Raw genomic sequence first — 20938 nt, forward strand, 5'->3', positions numbered from 1 at the left:
TCAAATGGGAGTCAGAAGCCCATGACTGTGGAGAAACAGTGAGCCAGCAGTGATTCTCACTCAGTTAGTTAATTAGTAGCAAGATATTGGACCTTCTGTTCTATTAAGGTTGGCTAAATGTTTCTTGAAGCTGGAGGACCTCTAGCACTGAAGAAGCAGCATGTTAGTGTTTTAGGTAATTGAGAGAGAGGGACCACTTCCATGCTCCCTTTTCTCCACTTTTACAAAAACAAATAAATCCTTTTTATAGCAGCTCCCCACTGTGGAGGGAATGCCTTTATTGGGTGGCCTGTGCCTCCAGCTAAAGTCGGGCAGGTGGTGACGGCCTGAAAGCCTGCCTTAGCTGCCGTTTGAAGTAATTGCGATGATGGAACGGAACGGAACAGAACAGAACAGACTTTATTATTACATATACCCAATGAAAATAGTGAAAATTTAATATGTTGCTAATTACTGTACTGACTTAGATACAAAAGTATCTAGACACAGCTCAAGAGTTTAGACAATATAAAAATAAAATATCAGTTTTACATAGCTAAAAGCTCAATACAGCAGATGACACTGGCACCTAGCTGCCAATGAGCATGGGGCCCTGGCCCCACTCCAGGCTGGCAACATGCAATGCCAAGATACCACTTCAGGAAGGTACATCGGGAGGCACCTACAGGAGGTCGCTACGCAGGTTGGGCGGTCATCATGCTGCGCTGGAAGGCCGCCACGCCAACACTAATGTCAGGAGGCCACAGCGGGACGCCGGGAGATCACTACACCACATTGAGAGGCTACTACTCCAGACCAGAAGGACACCATACCCCACCAGGAAGCCGCTGGGAATCGTTGCTGGAGGACGGAAATCATCTCGTCGCTCACCAGAGGCCCGGAATCCTCGCTTGCCGGAAGCCGGAAGTCGTCGCCGGAGACTGAGAATCATCTCCGGAGGTCAGGAATTGAAGAGAAAAAAGGAGAAAGAAAGAAGCACTAGGAGGAAGAAAAAGAAGAATGGGTGGAGCAGACAAGTTCCGGCTGGAGCATTCCATTTTGCTGTAATCTTGCAACACTTGTCAGCTTGCACCATCTTATCAGTGAGGTAGATCTCATAGAATATGAAATTCACTGATTTGGGCCATTAACCTGGTCCAATCGGAGTATTGGCTGAAAATATAAACAGGACTGGCAGGGGTTGTGTTCACTCTAGGAGCTGGCTCTGTGCTAACAGGGTCAGTAAAATGTATCATGTAAGTAAAGGGTGACCTGGCGACTAAATACCGGCCTTCATGGAGTTATTTCACCTTTTGTTTTCCACAAAAGGGCTGCCTCCAGGTATCTAGGCAAAAAGCCTTCAAAGGCCTCCCATTGGAGCCTAAAAATTGAGCCCTTAGTTTTTGAATGACTTCACACTTGTGTAAGTTCACATGAATCGTGAGCAATACCTACCCTAACACCAGAGTGCAGAAGATTGAGATGCCTCGTAAGATGTAGTTGCTCTCTGAACTATTGTAACTATTAAAAAAAATTTAGTCTCACTTATTTCTGAGTCAGTTTTGTCCTGGAAAACTGGATCACACTTTATAAACTTAACAATGAAGCAGAGCTACTCTGCACTGAAGCTGAAATTGATAAATTAGTGCTCTGTAACAGAAAGTACCTGTGTTAAGAAAGTGTGCTAAATTTAGAACGACTTGTATTGTACTTTAATGTTTAAACAGGATTTAAAATTAGAATCCAAACCGTCAATTACTCCTCTGAAAACTAGTAAAGTGAAAATAAACTCACATTCTTCTTGCAGTATCTCAATTATTGTTTTGGTTATATAACTTCTAGTGCTATGTGACTGTTCACTTAAGTTGTTGCCCTTTGAGGGATTGAATACAAAATGTCGCCTGATTCCCACAGTCCCAGAAACACTGGTTAAACAAAAGACACATTGTGAGAGATGTAACAACTTGAATTATAATCCATTGAATGTGTGGACAACTGTGCTTCAATTTTGGCTTACAAAGGCAAATTTTTATTTGCCTAATTGAGTAGAGTCATTTACATTGTCAGTCTGTCACTCTGCAGTTTTGAACTACCACGAGGTATCCCTTTCAGTGTGAGCTACAGTTGGAGCATGGAGCTCTAGCAAGTTAGAAGGTTTTTATTTAATCACTGCAGAGAATAAAGCAAAAGAAAAATCTATATATTGAATGTCCTATAGAGAGTTGCGCTAGGTTATCTATTTTATTCAACCCAAATGATGGCAAAAAGCAACATTTCCATTTTTAATATAAAATTAAGAATTTCAATTTATGATGGTAGCATCACTGAACAAGAAGTTCCAGGTTCAAATCCCAATTCAAGACTTAAAATGTGGCTTGAGCCTCGTGCATGAACACCTACAAAAGTCTGAAGGAAAATGCCTACTCCCTCACATCCCCAGTACTATTTCAGGGGCGTTAGTCATGAAAAATCAACTCATATTTGCGGAAATGCTTATGTAAATTAAGGTGTTACTCCATGCAGGGTTACTGGGATAGATTGGGAGTGTGGTCTGTGTGGGATGCGCTTCGGCGGAGGCTCAGTGCAGACGCAATGGGCCAAATGGAATCCCTACAGTACAGAAAGAGGCTATGATTCTATAACACATAATGGCCAAGGAAGGTGCTAACATAATATAGCCAGACAAGTGGAGTGTAAGACTGTAAATCCTTCCAACATACTCGTACAACATGAGAAATTCTTGGTCAGCCATGTGATGGAATGGAAATCAGAACTTCTACTAGTTAAAATTCCAGATTCCACTTTGCATGAAAAGGTGTATGTCGTCACAGTGATTCAAAGTCCTTGGGAAATCCGGATGGAGCCATTGGCTAGATGGACAGTTAGGTGGATGCCAACAGCATGGGGTTTAACTTGGGAGCTGCCTCCTTGCCCTCTTTGTGCAGGAGATCATGCATCAGTATTGCCTTTTGGAAGGGGAACTCATGAAGAATTTAATTTTGAACTAGGCCTTTCTTCTGTGGCTTTTATACCTTTGCAAAATTAAGCTATCGGAAAAGCAGCAATTCCCAGCAATTTATAAACATGCAAAATGAATGCACACTGTCATTTTATTCTGCTAACCTTGCATCTATATGTAGTTCCTCATTTAACAGAATAGTTCATACTTTTGCTTAACATTTATAAAGCAAATTTTTCTTCATGGGGTAATCATGGGGTCCTGTGGATTAAGCCTCCCTCAATTAGTTATTTGCTGCAACTCATTTGACCTCTCTATACTAAATACTGTCACTCCTTGAGGTTGTTGCTCACAAATTCAGCCAGTGGACAATTTTCATAGTGCTTATTCTGTTTGCATTATTTGCGTCCTTTTCATTAGTAATTGGGGCTCTTCTAGGACTTAAATCTCTATGGAGTCAACTCAGGAGAAGTAATTGGCTTGGTATTATTTTTGCAAATACTCTTGTAATTAAAAGTGGCAGAAAATACACGGTGACTCAAAGAGAGTGTGGATTCCACTTTGTTTCCAGACTATTACTGACATTCAAGGAAAAGATTTAAAATGTCGGTTGGCTGTGACTTATTTTCCCCTTTTGTATGTGAGTTACTGAAATGCAGTTATGTGAAATTAAGTCTTATGATCAAATAAATTATCATAGTAGTGGTATTTAAAGATTCATAGCATCTTGAAGCACTTCTGAAGAAGGGTCCCGACATGAAACGTCAACTTTCCTGCTCCTCTGATGCTGCCTGGACTACTGCTAACTGGCCTACTGGCGTTCCTCCAGCTCCACACTGTGATATCATAGCATCTTGCATGTTTGTGGATGTATGTTCACAGCTAGATAACTCCCAAGCATTGCTGTTGTCAATAAGTGAACATGGATTGTGCAAAAACAGAAGTTGCTGGAAAAGCTCAACAGGTATAGCAGCATCTTGAACAAAAATCAGAGTTAACATTTCGGGTCCAGAGACTGTTCCTTGGAACACCAGACCTGAATTGTTAGCTCTGATTTTTTTTCACACATAATGCCAGACCTGCTGATCTTTTCTAGCAACTTCTGCTAATATTCCTGATTATAGCAACCACAGTCCTTTCTGCTTTTACGGATTGTGCAAAATTCAACCGATACATTGAAACACCATTATGTGGAATGTCAATTAAAGAATTTGAGATAATCCATTTAAATATAACGTTGCACTTGGAAACTGCTAATAAGTGGGGTATTTGAATGGTATTATTCAAAAATTGCTTTAGAACTTCTTCATCTCAGGATGGCTCCTAAAGTATGCACATGGTGCAAACTGTCATGGGCACAGAAGGGCAAAGGGTGCTGGTTGTAGAATATGTTGGAAAGTAAGATTCTTATCTGACCTGTAATCAGCCATGAGTGGGTACAGGGGATTATGTTGGTATCGAGTGTACTAGGGGCCATAGAGCTGAATAGAGTAGCATACATTGGCTTGGAGGGGTTGAGGGGAGATATGAATGGATAGAGATAGTATAGTTTGTCATGGTAAGTATGAGGGGTGCATGGGGAGGGTGTGATGGAATGAGCTAGTTTGAATTAATATATTGGAGCATGGGGTGGGTATCTGTGGTTGCTGAGGGTACTGATGAGGACTAGAGGGCTGTATTTTTGTTTTGTTCTCTTACTTACAGGACCTGGAGCACCCAAGACCAATTTTTCACATGGCAAGCAAGTATGCCTGACCAGGAGCTTGTCCCATTGTTCCCACCTACCAAAGGCTTATTGGAAGGATTTGCAGGTTGACAATTAACATTTTTGGCCATGTTCTGACTGCATGAAGTTTCTGGCTCATAGGTAGGGACCTAAAATCTACTGTCATAATTAACTACTTAATTCTCCCTCATGGTTGACTACCTTCTTCTTAAATGTATCAAAATATTTTGTGTTTTTGATGATTTCCAGTGGCCACCTTTCCTCTGTAAAACCCAATAGAGGAGCATCAGCACCTAAGAGATTCTGGCTCTCATCTTCCTGATGTCTTTTTCCTGATGGAGGATGGCTGAGAGACTTTGCTGAGGAGCATTCTGGGAAAAGCCAGCTCAGTCATCACGACCAGTCAGTGGAGTGAGGAAGAACTTAGTGTCAAGGAATGGTAAGCCCCAAGCATTACATTACATTACTGTGTGTTTCTGTGCTTCCCTCCTCTTCAAACCAATAATAAAAAAAGGAGAAACTGTTAGGAGGTTTGTTGTAGCCTAGAGGATATTTGGTCTGTTTGTAAAGATTGCATTGTAATGTAAGTGACCAGTTAGGGCAGCTAATTGGTATATGCGTGGCCTTAGGTGAATACTGGGCTTCAGTGAGCAAGGCAAGCAAGGTAAAATTCCTTTTATCTTTTGTGTGTAAAAGGGTAGAGATGGCAGTTAGGGCAGTGGTGTGCTTCTGCCAGATGTGGGAGATCAGGGAGCAGGCTAACGTTCTTGACGACTATATCTGCAGGAAGCATGACCAGCTGAAGCTCCTCCCAGACCGAGTTGTTCAGTTGGAGCGGCAGTTGGACACACTGAGGGATATATAGGGGACAGACCATGTGATAGACACTAGTTACAGGGAAGTGGTTAAACCACAGGTTCAGTCAGGTAGATGGTTGACCGCCAGGACAGGCAGGCAGGTGTGCAGGCATCTTCTGTGGCTATTCCCTTCTCTAACAAGCATACCATTTTGGATACTGTTGGAGGGGATGGCATTTCAGGGGAATATAACAGCAGCAGGCTTGTGACATCACAACTGGCTATGCTGTAGAGCAGGGTTGTGCAAGTGATAGTGGTAGGAGACTTGCTAGTTAGGGGCACAGATAGGCAGCCACAGAAATGCCTTTGAGACTCCAGGCTGGTGTGGTGCCTCCCTGGTGCCAAGGTTAAGGGTGTCTCTGAGCGGTTGCATGAAATTCTTAAGGGGGTGGGTGAGTAGCCAGAGGTTGTGGTGCATGTTGGTACTAACTACATAGGAAGAAAGAGAGATGAGATCCTGTAGAGTGAGTACAAGGAGTTAGGAAAGAGGCTGAAAAGCAGGGCCTCGAGGGTAGTAATCTCTGGGTTACTGCCAGTGCCACATGCTAGTGAGACTAGAATAGAAAGATAGAGCAGAAAAATACATGGCTAAGGAGCTGGCGCAGAGGGCAGTGTTTCAGGTTCTTGGATCACTGAGACCTCTTCTGGGGCAGGGGTGACTTGTACAAGAGGGACAGGTTGCCAGTTCATAGGGGAGCCAGTGGATGTGGTGTACCTAGATTTCCAAAAGGCCTTCGACAAGGCGCCACACAAGAGGCTACTGCATAAGATAAGAATGCATGGCGTTAAGGGTAAAGTATTAGCATGGATAGAGGATTAGTTGACTAACAGGAAGCAAAGAGTGGGGATAAATGAGTGCTATTCTAGCTGGCAGTCAATGACTAGTGGTGTGCCTCAGGGATTGGTGTTGGGACCGCAATTATTTACAATTTATATAGATGATTTGGAGTTGGGGACCATGTGTAGGGTGTCAAAGTTTGCAGATAACACTAAGATGAGTGGCAGAGCAAAGTGTGCAGAGGACTGTGAAACTTTGCAGAGGAACATAGATACATTGAGTGAGTGGGCAAAGGTCTGGCAGATGGAATACAATGTAAATAAATGTGAAGTCATACGTTTTGGTAGGAGTAATAGTAAAAAGGATTATTACTTGAATGGTAAAAAGTTGCAGCATGCTGCTATGCAGAGGGATCTGGGTGTCCTTGTGCATGAATCACAGAAGGTAGGTCTGCAGGTACAACAAGTAATTAGAAAAGCAAATTGAATTTTGTCCTTCATTGCTAAAGGGATTGAGATTAAAAGCAGAGAGGTTATGTTGCAGCTGTACAAGGTGCTGGTGAGGCCACACCTGGAGTACTGTGTGCAGTTTTGGTCTCCTTACTTGAGAAAGGATGTCCTGGCACTGGAGGAGGTGCAAAGGAGGTTCACTAGGTTGATTCCGGAGCTGAGGGGGTTAGCTTATGAGGAGAGACTGAGTAGATTGGGATTATATTCGTTGGAATTCAGAAGATTGAGGGGGGATCTTATAGAAACATATAAAATTATGAAGGGAATAGATAAGATAGAAGTAGAGAGGATGTTTCCACTGGCAGGTGAAGCTAGGACAAGAGGGCATAGCCTCAAGATTAGAGGGAGCAGATTTAGGACTGAATTGAGAAGGAACTTCTTCACCCAGGGGGTTGTTAATCTATGGAATTCCTTGCCCAGTGAAATAGTTGACGCTACTTCAGTAAACGTTTTTAAAGATAAGGTAGTTTTTTTTGAACAATAAAGGAATTAAGGGATACAGTGAGAATGCAGGTAAGTGGATCTGAGTCCACGAAAAGATCAGCCATGATCTTATTGAATGGCGGAGCAGGCTCAAAGGGCCGGACAGCCTACTCCTGCTCCTAGTTCTTATGTTCTTATGTTGCACCTAAGCTGGAAGGGAACCAATGTCCTTGCAAGGAGGTTCACAAACCCTACTCGGGAGGGTTGAAACTAGTGGCGCGGGGCTGGGAACCAGAGCAGCAGGTCACCAAGTCAGCAAGTCGAGGGATTGAGGGGAAGGTAGATGTTAGGACCAGTAAATCAGAAAGAAAGGACAGGCAGAGACAGATAAATGAACACAATAGTACCAATGGGCTGAAGTGTGTTTATTTCAATGGAAGGAGTATTATAAGTAAGGCAGATGAGCTTAGAGCCTGGATCAGTGCATGGGACTATGATGTTATAGCCATTACAGAGACTTGGTTGAGAGAGGGACAGGACTGGCTGCTCAACATTCCAGGTTATCATTGTTTCAGATGAGATAGAGAGAAAGGGAAAAGACGTACAGGAATTGCATATTAATCAGGGAAAAATATTACATCTGCACTCAGTGAGGGCATACTGGAGGGCTTGTCAACTGAGGCAAAATGGGTAGAGCTCAAAAATAAGATAGATGAAATCAGTTTGATCAGTCTTCCCAAAAGCCACTGAGACATTGAGGAGCAAATATGTAGGCAGATTATGGAAAGATGCAATAAAAACAGAGTTGTCATAGTGAGTGACTTTAACTTCCCAATATTGACTGGGACTCCCTTAGAGCAAGAGACTTGGATGGTGCAGAATTTGTTAGCTGCATCCAAGAAGGCTTCTTGAAATGATATGTGGATAGTCCAACTTTAGGACGAGCCATACTGACCTTGTATTGGCTAATGAGCCTGGCCAGGTGACTGACCTTTCTGTGGGACAGCATTTTGGAAATAGTGATCACAACTCATTAAGTTTTAAGACAGATATGAACAAGGATAGTGAGGACGTTGCTACCCAGTCATGTTCAACACAACATCATGGGTTGAAGAGCCTGTTCCTGTGCTGTACTGTTCTATGTTCAACTTTCTGTGATATGGAGGATAATGAGATTTGTGTGGAGCATGTTAATATGCCAGGGCATTTTGAGATCGAGGGGAAAAAAGTGGTGTTGGATCTCTTGAAGAGCATTAAGGTGGATAGGTCACCAGGGCCCAATGGTAACTACCCAGGTTATTGAGAGACGTAATATAGGAGATTACTGGGGCCTTGACCAAGATCTTTGTATCCTCATTACCCACTGAAAAGATGGTAGAAGACTGGCAAGTAGCTAATGTTGTTCCTCTGTTCTAGAAGGGAAGTAGGGATAATTCAGGAAACTATAGACCAGAGAGTCTCACATTGGTAGCTGGGAAGCTTTTGGAGAGAATCCTCAGCGATAGGATTTACACACATTTAGAAAAGCATGGCCTAATTAGGGACAGTCAGCACGTCTTTGTGCAGGGCAGGTCATGTCATGTCTTGATAACATGACTGAATTTTTCGAGGAGGTGATGAGGGTGATCGATGACGTAGAGCAGTGGATGTTGTTTACACTGATTTTAGTAAGGCTTTCAACAAGGTCCCTCATGATAGTCTCATCCAGAAGATTAAGATGGATGGGATCCATGGTGACTTGGCCGCATGGATTCAGAATTGGCTTGCTCATAGGAGGCAGTGGGTAATGGTGGAAGGACATTTTTCAGACTGGAAGGCCTGTGACTAGTGGTGTTCCACAGGGACCTCTGCTGTTGTGATATATATTAATGACTTGGATGAAAATGTAGATGAGTGGGTTAGTAAGTTTGCAGACAATGTAAAGATCGGTGGAGTTGTGGATAGCGTAGAAGGTTGTCAAAGGTACAGTGGGGTATAGATCAGTTGCAGATATGGGCGGAGAAATGGCAGATGGAGTTTAATGCGGACAAATGTGAGATGCTACACTTTTTGGGAGATCAAATGGTAAGGAAAAGTATACGGTTAATGGCAGGACTCTGACCAGCATTGATGTACAGAGGCATCTTGGGCTTCAAGCCCATAGCTCCCTGAAAGTGGCCACACAAGTAGATAGGGTGGTAAAGAAGGCATATGGCATGCTTGCCTTTATTGGTCGGGGAATTGAATACAAGTGTCAGGATGTCATATCGCATCTTTATAAGACTTTGGTTAGGCCACATTTAGAGCATTGCGTTCATTTCTCGTCATAGTACAGGAAGGATACAGAGGCTTTAGAGAGAGTGCAGAAGAGATTTAGTAGGATGCTGCCTGGATTAGAGGATATGAGATATAAGGAGTGGCTAGAAAAACTGGGATTGTTTTTTCTCGAGCAGCAGAGGCTGAAGGGAGCTTGATAAATGTGTATAAAATTTGAGATACGTAAATAGGGTTGATAGTCAGAATCTTTTTCCCAGAGTTGAAATGTTTAATATGCGGAGGCATGCATTTAAAGTGAGGGGGGGATATTTGAAAGGAGATGTGAGGGGCACGTTATTTACACAGAGTGTGGTAAGACTCTGGAATGCCATCTCAGCAGCAGATATGATAAGGGTATTTAGGGAACTTTTAGATAAACACATGAATATGTAAGGAATGAAGAGGTATGGACCAAGGGCGGGAAGAAGGGATTAGTTTCATTTAGCGTCATGTTCAACACAACATCATGGGTTGAAGAGCCTGTTCCTGTGCTGTACTGTTCTATGTTCAACTTTCTATGATGGCATCCCTGTGAGTCAGTCATAGTACAAGGTAGAGGCTATGATGAAGTATTATGCCGACAGCACTTCAACATTCTTGAAGTCTGTACATGGAACACCCAACAGAAGACACCACTTACTTTCTGTATTCCCCAAAAACCTACTGCCATCTTAATTTGCTGCAGGATTTTAAAAGCGCCAACACAGGCCTTTCCAACCTTTTGGTTTGTTTCTGCACTGTCAGAAAATCATGCTCTGGACCCCTGGAATCTATTTAAATGCATTCACCCTGTAAGATCTGGTGATGTGAACAGCATTAATCACTGGAAGTGTTAGTTGTGACCAGTTGACAGAACTAAGCAACAACAAAAGTGCAAATGTGGATTTTCAGAGTCTGTTTTCAAGTCCTAGAGTTGCCTAGTCTAAAATCAGTTGAATGACTCAGGCAAGATTGCTATCAATTATACAAAGCTGAAACTGGTCTCTATATGCAATATCAGTTTCTTCATCTGTTTGCATGATGTTACTTCAATCACATCTTTCACTTACTTAAACTATTACTGTCCACCAGTGAAGGAGACATGACAATGCAGACTTTGTGTGCACTGTGGAGTATAGAAAATAATAAATTTATACACACATACATGAAATATTCTTCAGAGAATGTGAGGGTCACTGGCTGGGCTAGTTTTTAGTGCTCATCCCTCGTTGACATTGAGAAGATAGTTGCCTTTTGAACCTCTGCAGCCCATTTGGTTGGGTATATTTACAATGCTGACTAAAAGGAGTTCCAGGATTTTGACTCAGTGACAGTGAAGATACAGTGGTACCATTCCAAGTCAAGATGATGATGTGTGACTTGAAGGGGAAGTTATAGGTGATGTTCCCTTGTATCTGTTGCCCTTGTCCTTCTAGTTGGATATGGTCATGGTTTGGAAAGTGATTTTGGAAGGTGCTTTGATTAATTTCTTCAATGCATCTTGTAGTTGGTACACACTGCTTCTACTGAATGTCGGTAGTGGAGGAAGTGAAAGTTTGTGGATATGCTGCCAATTAAGTGGGTTGCTTTATGCTGGATGACATCAAAATCCTTGAGTGCCGTTGGAGCTGCACCCATCCAGGCAAATGATGATTATTCCATCACACTCAACTTTGTGACTTGTAGATGGTGAACAGTCAATGAGAAGACAAAAGATGGGTTACTCACCACAGAATTCCTAGCCTCTGACCTACTCTTGTACCCACTGAATTTTTGTGGCTGGTCCAGTTCAATTTATGGTCAACGGTAATGCATAGGATGTTGGTAGTGGGGGTTTCAATGAAGATAATTCTATTAAACTTTGAGGGGTGATGTTTCATTGTCTGTTATTGGTGACGGTCATTGCCTGGCATTTGTGTGGTGCAAATGTTACATGCCACTTGTCAGCCGAAATCTGGATGTTGTCCAGATCTTGTTGAAATGACTTGGACCACTTCAGAATCTGAGGAGTCACAAAAATGCTGAATATCATGCAATCATCACTGAACTTCCCCACTTCTAACCTTTATTATGGAGAGAAGGTCATTAAGAAGCAACTGAAGATGGCTAAATCATAGAATCCCTACACTGTGGAAACAGGTCATTCGGCCCAACAAGTCCACACCGCCCCTCCAAACAGCATCCCACCCTGACTAATTCCCATACCCCTGCATTTCCCTGTGTCTAACCCAAACATCCCTGGACACGATGGGCAATTTAGCCTGACCAATCCACCTCGCCTACACACCTTTGGACTGTGGGAGGAAACCCACGCAGACACAGGGACAATGTACAAACTCCACATAGGCAGTTACTAGAGGGTGGAATTGAACCCGGGTCCCTGGTGCTGTGAGGCAGCAGTGCTAACCACTGAGCCACCATGCCGCCGTTGGGCATTGGACACGACTCTGAGTACTCCTGCAGAGATGTCCTGGAGACTGACCTTCAAAAACCACAACCATCTTCGTGTAAGTATGATTCAAATCAGTAGAAGATTATCCCTGATTCCCATTGACTCCAGTTTTGCTAGGATTCCTCAATACTGCACCATCAAATGCAGTTTTGATGTCAAGGACAGTCACCTCACCTCACCTCTGGAATACAGCTCTTTTGTGTTTGTTGGAATCAAGGTTGTAATGACGTCAAGAGCTAACTGGGTCTGGCGGAACCCCAAATGGTGTCAGTGAGCAAATTTGTAAAAGAAATTTTCTATCTCTTTCTACAAACATACGAGTTAGAAGTCTAAGTAGGCCATTGCCCTTGAAGCCCACTGTGCCATTTGGAAAGGCCATGGCTGATCTGTTTGTGTCCTGAATTCCACATTTCAATCTCCCTATGATAATCTTTGAATCCCTCGACTAATAAGAATCTACCTTTTCATCTTAAAATGTGTTCAATAACCTCTCCTACATTTTCCTTCTTAGGCAGAGTTACAATGTTGGACAACCCTCAGAGGAAAAAAAAAATGTTCCCCACACTTCTGTACTAAAAGGATGACCCCAGACTTTAAAACAATGCCCCTTCATCCTGGATTCACCCAAAAGGGTAAACATCCTTTCCACATCCACTCTACCGAGAAGTTTCATAATCTTAAATAATTCAATCAAATCACTTAGCTTCTGCTAAGCTCTTGTGAAGACAAATTCAGTCAGTCCAGTCTCTCCTCATAAGGTAACTTGTTCATTGCAGGTGGAGTAAAGTTCCAGAGAATGCTGGGGCTGCCCTCTCCCATTAGAGAGAGACAGCTGGTGGTGGTTGTTTAACTTGAGTCACCAGACCTCAAGCAAGGGGAGAGATTGAGAAGTTAGGATTGGCAACCTGAGCCAGTGCAGAAATTGAACCCACACTGTTGGGATCACTCTGTAACACAAACCAACTGTCCAGCCAAATGATCCCCATTCATTCCAGATATCAATCTTGCCCCCTACCTCAAATTAGAAATTTTCAATTACTGCATTTACATTCTCTCTGCCTTGAATGATTACTTGGCCTAGAAGAGGTTGGTGACATCCTTCACAGGCTTTGCTTATGCAATCCTGTTACTAATGTATAAAGTTCCTCTGAGAGACTCATAGAGCTTTCTAGTTGCTTTTATACTGTCTGTAAGTATTGCATATTAAATTGACTAACACTAATCATATGAGTATGCTAGAAAAGATTGGTATGTTGCCACTGAGGAATCATGTGTAGCCATCCAGAGCGCAGCCCACCCCTATACTATTTGACACTGACATTATTGGTAATTAATAACTTAGTGTAATTGTCCCTTTCAGTTACAGATTTTGTATGCTTCTTTCTCAGCAGTGCTATTAACAGATATAAATAAAAGTGAATTCTCATAGTACTAGAACATCTTCCCTACATTACATAGCCATTGTGATTAGGATTGAAATATTGCAATCTATAAAAACAACTTCTTCCCATGGAAATTAATTGCTTCAAAAGTAAAAGCCAAAATGAGATGGAGCACTGTGGGCAGAAGTGAATATTTCTGCAAAGTTTGCATTTCATGGGAAAAGTTGTTGAGTAAGCAATAAAGAATGTAATTATCTCCAAGTCAAAGTGGGAATTCACACAGCAAAACTGGCACTCGGTTTACCCAAAACAATTTATTCTGTGATTGTATTTGATGAACAGAGTGTCATCTTTTTCTGCTCTCAATTCTACTGAAAGATCAGTGTGTGTCCCACTGAGATGGAATGAAACCTAACCTAATGATCAGCTTCCTGGAGAAGTCGGGACTTTTTCAGTCCATTTTACTTCCTCCTTTGTATTTGTTAAGAGCAAACTCTTCACTGTATTGCAAGTTACATTTGCAGCATGCAATTTCAGATTTTCAACTAAGATTAAGTAATGATGCTACCAGTAACAGTAGAAGTAATAACAAGAGATAGGATCAGAAGTTCAATTAAACCTTCTAAGGCTGTAATGCATAGTTACTTTGGAAACTTATTCAAACAAAAAATAGATATGTGCTTAGCATTGTTGATGTTGAATTACAAACAGGCAGGATATACATTGGTTTGTACCATACACTCCAAAATACACTTCAGTTTTAAGTTTTCTTGTTTCCTTTTTTCCGTTATGGTCATGGCATATTTCTTTTCACTTCTTCTCCTCCAACTGGGAGCATAACCTTGTCAACAATGTTCTTTCTGCCTGACACTACTAACCCTCCAATTCATCTAGCTGGAACCACATAGAATCCCTATAGTGTGGAAACAGGCCTTTCGGCCCAAGAAGTCCACACCGACCCTTGGAGCATCCCACCCAGAACCATCCCCCATAACCCACTTAATCGACACACCCCTGAACACTATGGGCAATTTAGCACGGCCAATCCACCTACCCTGCACATCTTTGGACTGTGGGAGGAAACCCACGCAGACACGAGGAGAATGTGCAAACTCCACACAGACAGTCGCCCGAGGGTGGAATCAAACCCGGGTCCCTGGCACTGTGAGGCAGCAGTGTGAGCCACTGTGCCACCTCTTTTTTTATTTGAAACAAGACTTTCCAAGGCTCATCACTCACTTCACCAGGAAGAAGGCTACACCAAGATTTGAACTCGGATCACAGGGTTCAGGAACCAGCGCACTCATCGTTACACCATGGCAAACAGAGCCAAATGGCACATATTTTATCCCTGAATATTCTGAATCACATATTCTACTTATGCAAACAAGATGAATGCCATTCAGATTTCAGTGTTGTCCTTTGCTCAGCTTACCATGAATAAACAATTGTCATTAATAGTCACTATGGGTGCATCGACAAGGTGGTCCTAGAGCTGACTCATAACTGCTGCGGCGGAGGCGCGTTTGAGTTCCTGGCAGCATCTATGTCCAGCGCAGATTCATGTATTTGGTGGCAGAGGTGAGTTTGCGCCTAGTACAAGACCCTACCATGTCTGCATCGGTGAGGTAGGCACGATGCAGACTCGTGGCAGTGGTGGGTTGCGTTTGGGATGGTGTGGAACCTGACGTCAGTAGTGTTTGCATTAGTGAAGGTCCAGTGAGGACTCCTAGTGGCAGGAACATTGGTGGAGGTGAGATAGCACCGAAGAATGGTGATTTTTATTCCAGTGGCGGTGGCACGGTCAAGGGGACTTGTGTCTCGCCAAAGACTCATAGTCAAGGCCCATGGCAGAGCACTGTAAGGTTCTGGTTTACAATCGGTTATCTTCTGATCTCTATGTGGTTCAAATTGCACACAGATCCCTGGTTCTGGACCCTGGACGTATGCCTGTGGATGCAAAATGAAGAGGCAGTAGATAGATGTTTTAAAGTTAAAGCACCTCTGTATTTATGCAAGTTACAAAAGGTAATTATAATGCATGATGATAGGTCATGCAATAAATCAAGGAAATTAACATAATTAATATGCAGGAGAACAGTGGTACCTTAAATACACTATTAATCAAATTACCAATAATAAACAGTGTTTAATTTCAGACTTTTAATCAGAATTCCTACCCATCCCAATGCACCAGCACCACCTGCCTTCCTTTCCCTACCAGCTAGGTCAGAATTTTAGGGATCCAGGGATTATGCTCACCACTCAAGGCGGTTTTGAAGTGTGCTTGGCTGTTCAAGCTTGCTGAGCCTGGAGCCTAGACAAAGACTTCGGACTGCATAGATTTTTTCAGTTTGGGTTGAGTCCACTAATGCGGTTAGATGTGTATTGGATCTGCTGGAGATGTGTCTGGTTTTCTTTACTTTCAGCTGCTTTGGCAAGCCTGGTTATCACCTCAGGTTATATCTGAGGACATGTGCTGTTAGTCGAGTTGGTTGTTGCCTCAGATTGCCAGCCTTTATTTCTGATGGTTGTGATCAGTTTTTCAGGTTCTTGCCATTGGTGCTCTTGGTTTGGAAAAGGTCTGTGTTTGGAAACCCTTGTTCAGATAATTGCCCAATTGAGGTCAGGGCTGGCAACATATACTGACTGTGGCTCCTTATCTCCGAGCCAAATCGGTGATTTTCAATTGTGCTTTGGTGCACTTCTGAAGTTAATTGGTTTTGTGATTGTTCCAGTATGTGTGAATGGGTTTTGATTGAGGTTGAATGCCTGGTGCATCTGTAGGCCCGATACTGCCTGAGCTGTGCAGCTCAAAATGTAAAGGTTGTCCTGGGCTATCGTCTGAGATAACAAGGTGGAGAGCTGGATGAACACAGCAGGCCAAGCAGCATCAGAGGAGCAGGAAAGCTGACGTTTCGGGCCTAGACCCTTCTTCAGAAATGGGGAAGGGGAAGGGGATTCCGAAATAAATAGGTAGAGAGGGGAGGCAGATAGAAGATGGATAGAGGAGAAGATAGGCGGAGAGGAGACAGACAGGTCAAAGAGGTGGGGGTGGAGCCAGTAAAGGTGAGTGTAGGTGGGGAGTTATGGAGGGGATAGGTCAGTCCAGGGAGGACAGACAGGTCAAGGGGCTGGGATGAGGCTAGTAGGTAGGAGATGGGGGTGGGGCTTGAGGTGGGAGGAGGGGATAGGTGGGAGGAAGGACAGGTTAGGGAGGCGGGGACAAGCTGGGCTGGTTTGGGGATGCGGTTGGGGGAGGGCAGATTTTGAAGCTTGTGAAGTCCACATTGATACCATTGGGCTGCAGGGTTCCCAAGCGAAATATCAGGTGCTGTTCCTGCAACCTTCGGGTGACATCGTTGTGGCGCTGCAGGAGGCCCAGGATGGACATGTCGTCTAAGGAGTGGGAGGGGGAGTTGAAAAGGTTCATGACTGGGAGGTGCAGTTGTTTGTTGCGAACCAAGCGTAGGTGTTCCGCAAAGCGGTCCCCAAGCCTCCGCTTGGTTTCCCTGAGGTATAGGAGGCCACAACTGGAGCAGCGGATGCAGTATACTGCTCCGCCCACCGCCTGACGTCGCTCCGCCCACCGCCTGACGTCGCTCCGCCCACCGTCTCCACAGCCAGCAGCTCCAGAGGAGACAATAGCACCCAGCCCTGCCGGGTCTTCACCATCCCCCCAGACCTCCCCCTTACTGAGGACGAACAGTCAGTCCTCAGTAAAGGGCTCACCTTTATCCCCCTCCACCGTAACATCAACGAATACCAACCCTCCCTCTACTGACTCCTTCTCCCACCTCCAACACACCCCCTTCTCCTGGACACCATCCCAAGGCCTCCTACCCTCCATCGACCTCTTCATCTCCAACTGCAGTCGAGACATCAATTGCTCAACCTTTCCACCCTTCTCACCCACAGAACGTGTAGCCCTCCGCTCCAATCCCAACCTCACCATAAAACCCGCGGACAAGGGAGGCGCAGTTGTAGTATGGCGCACTGACCTCTACATCGCCGAGACCAGACACCAGCTCTCTGACACCTCCTCCTACCGCCCCCTTGATCATGACCCCGCCCCCGACCACCAAAACATCATCTCCCAAACCATCCTCAACCTCATCACTTCAGGTGACCTCCCACCCACAGCCTCCAGCCTCATCGTTCCCCAACCCCGCACCGCCAGTTTCTATCTCCTTCCCAAAATCCACAAACCTGACTGCCCTGGTCGACCCATTGTCTCTACCTGCGCCTGCCCCACTGAACTCATCTCTACTCATCTCGACTCCATTTTCTCCCCCTTGGTCCAGCAACTCCCCACCATGCCCTCCACCTCCTCCAAAACTTCCAATTCCCCAGTCCCTAACACCTCATCTTTGCCACGGACGTCCAGTCCCTATACACTTGCATTCCCCGTGCAGATGGCCTAAAGGCCCTCCGCTTCTTCCTGTCCTGCAGGCCCGACCAGCCCCCCTCCACTGACACCCTCATCTGCTTAGCTGAACTCGTCCTCACCCTTAACAACTGCTCTTTCAATTCCTCCCACTTCCTACAGACAAAGGGGCTGGCCATGGGTACCCGCATGGGCCCAACCTGTGCCTGCCTCTTTGTAGGTTACGTGGAACAATCCCTCTTCCTCCGTTACATCGATGACTGTATTGGCGCTGCCTCGTGCTCCCACAAGGAGCTTGAACAGTTCATCCACTTCACCAACACCTTCCACCCCAACATTAAGTTGACCTGGACCATCTCTGATACCTCTCTCTCCTTCCTGGACCTCTCTGTTTCCATCTCTGGCAACCACCTGGAAACTGATATCCATTTCAAGCCTACTGACTCCCACAGCTACCTTGAATACACCTCCTCCACCCACCTTCCTGCAAAAATGCCATCCCCATTCCCAATTCCTTCGCCTCCGCCGTATCTGCTCCCAGGATGAGGCATTCAACTCCCGAACATCTCAGATGTCCTCGTTTTTCAAGGACCGCAACTCCCCCCCCCCCTCCCCCCCCGCCCCCCAGTGGTGGAGAACTCTCTCGACCGCGTCTCCCGCATTTCCCGCAATAACAACCAAAACAGAATCCCCCTCGTCCTCACGTATCACCCCACCAACCTCCGGATCCAACGCATCATCCTCCGACACTTCCGCCATCTGCAATCTGACCCCACCACCAAAGACATTTTTCCCTCCCCACCCTTATCTGCTTTCCAGAGGGATCACTCTCTCTGTGACTCCCTTGTCCGCTCCACATTCCCCTCCAGCCCCACCACACCCGGACTTTTCCCCGCAACCACAGGAAGTGCTACACCTGCCCCTACACCTCCCCCCTCACCCCCATCCCAGGTGCCAAGAAGACCTTCCACATCAAACAGATGTTCACCTGCACATCTGCTAATGTGGTATACTGAATCCGCTGTTCCCGATGTGGCCTCCTCTACATTGGGGAAACCAAGCGGAGGCTTGGGGACTGCTTTGCAGAACACCTACGCTCAGTTCGCAACAAACAACTGCACCTCCCAGTCATGAACCTTTTCAATTCCCCCTCCCAATCCTTAGACGACATGTCCAATCTGGGCCTCCTGCAGCACCACAACGATGTCATCCGAAGTTTGCAGGAACAGCACCTCATATTTCGCTTGGGAACCCTGCAGCCCAATGGTATCAATGTGGACTTCACAAGCTTCAAAATCTGCCCTCCCCCAACCGCATCCCAAAACCAGCCCAGCTTGTCCCCGCCTCCCTAACCTGTCCTTCCTCGCCCCATCCCCTCGTCCCACCCCCATCTCCTACCTACTAGCCTCATCCCGCCCCTTCGACCTGTTCGTCCTCCCTGGACTGACCTATCCCCTCCATAACTCCCCACCTACACTCACCTTTACTGGCTCCATCTCCGCCTCTTTGACCTGTCTGTCTCATCTCCACCTATCTTCTCCTCTATCCATCCTCTATCCGCCTCCCTCTCTCTCCCTATTTATTTCAGAATCCCCTTCCCCTCCCCCATTTCTGAAGAAGGGTCTAGGCCCGAAACGTCAGCTTTCCTGCTTCTCTGATGCTGCTTGGCCTGCTGTATTCATCCAGCTCTACACCTTGTTGTCTCAGATTCTCCAGTATCTGCAGTTCCTACTATCTCTGGCCTATGGTCTATTGATTTTGTTCGATTGTCCTGTTACAGAGGAGGTGTAAATTAAGATTCCATGCTGAACAATTGTCCTAGACAGCAATTTCCGTTCTGCTAATTGTGTTGTGTATTTCCCACAAAACTCAGTCCAGCCATCCCCTTCTCTTTTAAAAGTTTTGAAAGTCCAGTTTTGTCCAGTACTTTAATTTATAGGAAACTGCAGGATTTTGTCAAGTACTCTAAACATTGGGGATATTTGCTCAATCCTACAGCACTTAACAAGAAGGACTGTATGTTTTGATTTATTTTTCTGTGTTTTAAGATGGTACTGGAGAGTGCTGACACTATATAACACTTTTCACTGTATTTTGTAACAAAAAAATTGTGACAATTAATAAATCAAATCAAATATTTTGTCTCTTTCCCAATCTGCTGCTCTGGGTCTTCGTTTAATTCTGTCTTCTAAATTAAATTGAACCCATTGTTCCTCTTGCATCATTTTATGGCTAGATTTGTCCATGGTCTTTTAGAAAATGAAGAATGAGATGGAAGAAAAGATACATCAATGTGTAAAGTACAAATCTATTTGGATGTGTTGTGTTTTAATATCGTGATCAATTGAAATGGAGGTACATGCTAAACCTTATATCCATGTCAAAGATATTTGTATCTGTTTGTTGATAATATCCACAGAACTAGGACTAAACTGGGCATTACTGAGCAGGTTACAGCAAGCAGGTGCTGCTTGATACCACTGTTGATGAAACTTTCTGTCTCTTACGTGATGATCAGGGATAGACTGAGGTGGTAATTGGCTGGCTGCGATTTTGTGTATACAGGACCTACCTTGACAATTTTTCACATTTCGGGCAGATGCCAGTATTGTAACTGTGCTGGAAGAACAATCCAACCTCGATGGTGCTGCCAAAGTGCCATCAACTCATCTCCTGCCCCAACAGAGAACCGAACATTCTGGATCACAACCATCAAAGATGCCTACTGCTCCATCCCCCGCTTGCACTTCGGAATAAACAGATCACAGCGCTTTGTTCCTCCTCCTAGCTTACAAGCAGGAGGTCAAACAGGAGGTTCCTTTACAAAAGGAAGTACGATGCTGGTCCAAGGCTGTGGAAGACTGTCTCCAGGACTGTTTGTAATCTGTGGACTGGACCACGTTCAACTATTCAGCAGAAAACCTAGATGAGTACGTCACCACTGTCGTGGACTTCATCATCAAATCCTTGAAGAACTGCGCACGAAAAAGTCAATCTGAGTGTTCCCCAACCATAAACCTAGGATGAACCAGGAAATCCTCTCCCTACTGAAGACCAGATGTATAGCATTCAATTTGGGTGACCCAGACCAATACAAGAAGTCCAGATATGACCTCCGCAAAGCTATCAGGGATGCCAAGAGGCAGTACCGGACCAAGTTAGAGGCCCAAAACTACCAAACAGACTCCCACCACTTGTGACAAGGCCTAAAC

At 44.7% G+C, this 20938-nt stretch overlaps 1 long non-coding RNA gene across 5 annotated transcripts in view; it reads left to right on the top strand.

Moving 5' to 3' along the window:
• Positions 1-331: 331 nt before the first annotated feature.
• Positions 332-20938, top strand: part of LOC125484552 — a 105557-nt gene continuing 84950 nt past the window's right edge. The window contains exons 1-4 of one of the 5 annotated variants that reach the window (XR_007263382.1): positions 332-1087; positions 4643-4805; positions 4914-5103; positions 20146-20276. This is a non-coding gene — a long non-coding RNA (uncharacterized LOC125484552). The other 4 variants (XR_007263380.1, XR_007263379.1, XR_007263381.1 and 1 more) reach the window with 4 other exon arrangements.

The sequence above is a fragment of the Rhincodon typus genome, chromosome 12, assembly GCF_021869965.1.
Source record: "Rhincodon typus isolate 14 chromosome 12, sRhiTyp1.1, whole genome shotgun sequence".
Classification (NCBI taxonomy): domain Eukaryota; kingdom Metazoa; phylum Chordata; class Chondrichthyes; order Orectolobiformes; family Rhincodontidae; genus Rhincodon; species Rhincodon typus.